A 5,938-nucleotide genomic window follows, 5' to 3' on the forward strand; every position below is an offset into this window, starting at 1 on the left:
TACAGGCGTCTACAATGCAGAGTACCGTTATGCGTTGATCACATTTTCATAATAGCACTACAGATAGACCTACACATAATACCCACTATCAATGCGCTGTGAACCGAAGAGCATACACTCAGGGCCTCACAAAAAGATTTTGACATGCACGCACATAGAGGCCCGTCACACGAAGGATAGCGTCAGTCGGCAAGCCCGCAAATCTGTATCAAAGTCCTCGCACGCGTGACTTCGAGTTGACCCCGCAGGTCATGGTCAGAGCGCGACTGAAGAGTCGTTTTGAAATGCTCATTATCTTGGGCCGCGTTTTTGCGTGCCTAGAATCAAAGACCAGGAGCTGGCTGCTGGTCAATTTACCCCACCAAGCCCAAAAGGTTTGACCCCTCAGAGTTGCTGGGGCCACCCTCCTCATTAAGTGCCAAGTGCCTCATTGCCAAGTTTGTGTACATGAGAGATCCCAACAAAATCCTGGCCGCATTCGAAGACGGTCAACGCCAGCGACGACCACAAGGATCTCACGCCGCCTCCGCGGACCAGAACCCGCGTAGGATCGCAGTCCGCACAGACCTCCCCTCCAGCTCTGAAAGCCAGAAGGAGCGTCCTGGCAAAAGCTGCCCTCAACCTGCGCAAAGAGAAGCACGTCTCTACGAAAATCTCAGTTGTTGGCTCTAATGTGCTGCTATACTGGAAGGAAAAGGGTGCCTCCAGATGGAACCTGTATGACGATTAACCTTTTGCTCACGTGAATCTTTTCTCTTTTGATCTAATTTACCTAAAATACTTCGATATATACTTTTCGGTTAGCGAAGATCTTGATTTGTGCTAGCATTCTTACTTCGTAACCCCTTATCCATTTACTGTAAGTAATAACACCGTTAATTGATTATTTCCAACAGTATCGCCTCTGCTGAGCAATACTGTGCGACGATGAAGTTTTTCAACTCTCTAGGCCTACTCATGTTCTGTATCATTTTGACTATCACGAAGTGTTATAAAATTACTATATCCGTTACATTGTCAAGCTGATACAGTTGGTTCCTTTAACACACTGTTCGTCTGTGTGTTGAGTGTGTTGATGTATAATTACGGTCTTTCCAATGTCACAGAGCCCAGCTAAGTACCCCAGAATGCCTGCAAGGTTTTGAGTGTGTTGATGTATAGTTACGGCCTTTCCAATTAATGTCACATATCCAAGCTCAGTCGCCTCAGAATGCCTGCAAGGATTTCACCTATGTAAATTAGTTCACAACTTCTTTTCTGATATACAGTATAGGAGTCTTGATTCTTCTCCTTATGTCTGCATTTTCGTAGCTTTATTCCAGCCAAATCCCTCTTTCTATTGGTCAAATATTCCAACTTCTTAGCAATTAGTATGGCTTAATTGGCATTTGTAATGGGACTGGAGGGTAAGGTGGGTGGCCGTAAAACCGCGGAACTCGGTTTACGAAACTATATTTGTTCTGAGCCTTTTCTTGATTGCGTGTTTCTATATACTAATATGCTCAAAGTTAGAGCCATTGTTGTATTTGTACACAATTTTGGATCAACTTTTCTTTAAGAATGCGTTTCAGTCAATTCTTCTCTGCAACTTCTAACAATTATGCCAACCAGAATTCATTGTCCGTGCGTACATCGCAGATCTTCTCGCTCAACTCTATGCTAAACAGCATGTCTGCAAACTCTTGTAGCCAAATGTTCATATCGTTGTCGTTGCTATACATGTTCTCTGATTGCAATTTTCCGCACACCCATAACATGGCTTCAAAAAAACTCACTCTGAACTTTGTTCTTGAAAAAAAGCTTTATGTCCGATTGTTTGTGCTTGATATGTTCAGACAAATCTATCCACCTGCTTTTTCTACTACAATATTATGCCACATAAGAGCTTGTCATTTCTCCTTACTCCGCGTCTTCCTGTGTTTGTGACACAGATCACTCATGACGCTTCTTTCTTACCTGTGTGTCACACGGAATTTTCCTTTATTTTCCGTCTGTCCCTCGACATTTTGTATTTGTTCATCCCTAGAGAACACGGTTTCATTATTTACTGTGCATTCCAGTTATTACCAACTGCAAGGTCATTACCTCATGTGAACGTTGTGTGGTATGCATATGCTGCTTACCAACTGAATGTTGTCTTTGTAACTCGTTTCCAAGAGACACACGGTAAGTCATGAACATGTATTTCCGGTAAACAACTCATTATTCAACTCGTGTTTGTGCACTTCTGAATATGGATGAGCTCATAAACGCTATTTCTTCTTCTGTCATAGGGTGCGTTTATCAGCTCCTTTTCTCGACAGAAAGAGGTTATCCAAACAGCTTTCAGGGAGTTTTTACGAGTTGATAAACGCAAAGCTGTTTTGAAAGCCCTTTGGAAAAGCCATTCCGAAAGGGTGCGTTTATCAACCCTCCTTTCTCGGGCAGAAACAGGTTATCCAAACAGCTTTCAAGGAATTTTTCCGAGTTGATAAACGCAAAACTGTTTTGAAAGCCCTTTAGGAAAGCCTTTTCGAAAGCCACAAATTTGTGGCTATCGAAACAGGTTTCCTAAACAAGTTTTCAGAAACCTGTTTGTAAAAGCCTTTTGGAAGTTGATAAACGCGAAGCTGTTTTGAAACGGCTTTGTAGTCTTGTACTTCAGTACTTGTACTTCTCCTCGGGCCGAATAGCGCAATGCAGCTGTGCAGTGACAGGCCAGTTAAAAGTCGTGTTCGCGAAGAGAGTTGATAAACGCAACTATTTTGAAAGCCGTTTCTAAAGGGCTTTGGAAAGGGCTATCGAAAGCCGTTTAAACAGGGGAAAGTTGATAAACGCAGCCAAAGTCTCATGCCGCCACTCAGAAATATTATTAAAGTATGTGCTAAACTGGAGCTGCCTCACAGGTAGGAAGACAATTGATTCATGTGGCATTGCATCATGACTCGTCCTCTCAAAGGAAGATACACGTATGTCTTTATGATGGTAATTGCTTTTCGCCGTCCCTTCTTAGAAAACAAGCGGGACATTAATAGTACAGGCAGTCAGGGCTTTGGAAAGGGCTCTCGAAAGGGATATGGAAAGGGCTTTCGAAAGGGCTATCGAATGGGCTATCGAAAGCTGTTTAAACAGGGGAAAGTTGATAAAGGCAGCCATAGATAGCGATGCAAACGATTATCAGCCAGCTGCACTGAATTCCCTCTTACATTCTTGTGATAGAGAAGAAGGTGAAGACTCCGATTTTGTTACTTCTTTAAACACAGAAACCCAAGATCTGAAGCTTGATTTTGACGCTAATGATGCGTCTGCTCGAAATGAAGGCCAACTTTCTCACTGTCACTTGGAAAAAGAAATGATCACACTATCTCATTCACACTTTAATGAGCTTTTTGTTTCCCATTTCAATATAAGAAGCCTTAATAAAAATGTTGATCAGTTACTCGTATTTCTCAACGAATTACAATTTAAACACAGCATTATCGATCTCAGTGAAACTTGGCTCAAGGAAACGTCACCTTCTCTATTTACCATTGACGGTTTTAAATTAGTTACCAACAACAGGATTACCAAAAGAGGTGGTGGTGTTTGTTTCTACGTCACGCACAATTTAAACCACAAACTGTTAAATGAATACTGTATCATGTCTGAATGCTTCGAGAGTATTTTTATTGAGGTCATGACCCCTAATAAGGGGAATATCAATACGTGTATATTGATTGTCGCGGTACCGTGTCGAGTCAAACTAACGGCTCGTTCGAATTTTTCAGAGCCCGCTCTGCTCTGGTACGAAACCATTATTGCATGCTGACTATAAAGACATGAGAGCACTTTGGGGCGAGTAAGTCTCACAGTGTTAGTTATATGAAAGGTACTTTAAGGCAGTGTCACACCAGCCTTGCGTGCGACTTGCAAAGAACAATTTTGACTACCCGGAGGTCCCCGTAGATATCCGCACATGACAGTACCTAGCATGTATCTCAAAAGTAGTCGACCGGAGGTGCGCACGCATATTTTTTTACCCGCAACCGTGTTTAGGCCCTGTCACACCTTTCCGGGCAAGCTACTCGGGCTTGTTACGTGTAGGGATTTTCTAGCATACCGGACATTCCTGAGGGCGGAAAGGGATTTGTGCGAGTCAGCGCATGTGTCTTACTTGCTGGACGCGTTATACTTGCGAGTATACTGTGTGACCTTTGTACCAGTCGCGTGGGGGCTGACAACTTAGTGAAGGAATTCCTCTAATGGAATGGCTGAAATCTCACAGAATTTCATTATCTTGGCTGCATACGGGACTACGAAGGACCTGCGTGGGAATTGCCTGGGAAGTACTGCCGCTAAGGGTCTACTACTGGCGTTCTGCGTGGACCTCTACGGGCATTCCCGCGACTCACCCGGAAAAAGTTTTGGTCATGCTCAAAACTTGGCTGCGGTTAAATCGGACTTGCGTGAGCACCTCCGGGCAACTACGCGCTAGATACTGTCAGGTGCGGACCAACTGCGGAGAGCTCCTTGGAGTAAATTTGTTTCCCCGCAAGTCAAGCCGCAGAAGTTCCCCCGTACGGTATGACAAGGCATGAATGAAAATTGCAAACATTCTTGTTCGCCCGCTGAAAATCTTCTACGTGCTGGAAACTACCTCCTCGCCACAAGCCTGCGTTATGGTGTGACACGGCCTTTAACCTGAAACACAAAATAAGACAAGGAAACTCATACTTTTGAGGTACCAAAACTTTATATTATCTTTAATACACCTTTAGATTGATAGATTTACAAAATGTTTTATCGCAAATGTGCACCAGACTTGTCACTTCACGTAAAAAATACACAATTTCCGTCGTGTGGGAGGGGATAATTATCTCCTTTCAACTAATAATCAATTTGCTTTTAGATGCTCTACAAACGCGACTTTTGTACTCTGCTGTTACAAAAAGTCCTTACCGTGGGAGGGGGTATCTCCCTCCCACACCTTCCCCCACTCGGTCGCTTTCGCTCCCTCGCCGAGGATCTCACACCGTCACATAATGATGAACACCCCCCCCCCCGTATGTTATAATCATACTCCTTTACAGTGACTTTTCTACTATGTTTAAATTCCTAGAAATTTGCTTTTAGATGCTCTACAAACGCGACTTTTGTACTCTGCTTTTACAAAAAGTCCCTGCATCGCTGAGGATCTCACGCCGATTATCTTGCCAAACAAAGTTTACGTAAGAATCTCTGCAGTCTTCTCGGCAAAGGATTTGCAAAAATGAATTTGAAAATATGAATTTTATGTTGTTGATAATGAACTATTTATTTGATTTGATATTTCAATTACTGCAGCTGATTTGGATTTTTATACCGATGACATAATGATTGTTTTGTTTGTATTTTTATGTTTTATCTCATGACCTTGATGAAAAACAGCTCATACTGATCAAGCAATCCTGAATAAGTATGTTTCAATAAAATGAATGAGATAAAATAAAATATTACAATCATTGTTCCTCTAAATGTTGATGATATTATTATACATGTGATTAAACATAGGTGTCTTGACGCTTGGAACGTGTTCAGACGCTCTTCTAATAAAGGACGCCATCTTTTCAACATCCAACCCTGTGCCTCGAACTCCTTCACCTTTGAAAGTCTGAATAGACATGATGAAATAATAACTAACCGACTTCGCATGGGCAGACCCAGATTTGCAACTTTTTATCATATTATCCGTAAGCATCAGGGGTGTATCCAGGATTTTTTCTGGGGGGTCGTAATCACAATTTTTGGACCTTTACCTTTGCGAGGGAGCGGAGCGACCGAGCGGGGGAAGGGTGTGGGAGTGGGGTGTCCCCCCCCCCCCCCAGGGTAGGGAGTTTTTGAATTTTATATCTTAAAATGGGGCCATTTGGTGCGTACAAAAGTGACTTTTTTTCCTGTTGTATATAGGGTAAAAAGCCCTCGAAAAACAGAAGTGTCTTTT

This window comes from Diadema antillarum, unplaced genomic scaffold, assembly GCF_040938485.1.
Source record: "Diadema antillarum isolate AM-2024a unplaced genomic scaffold, OU_Dant_1.0 seq00000507_RagTag, whole genome shotgun sequence".
Lineage (NCBI taxonomy): Eukaryota > Metazoa > Echinodermata > Echinoidea > Diadematoida > Diadematidae > Diadema > Diadema antillarum.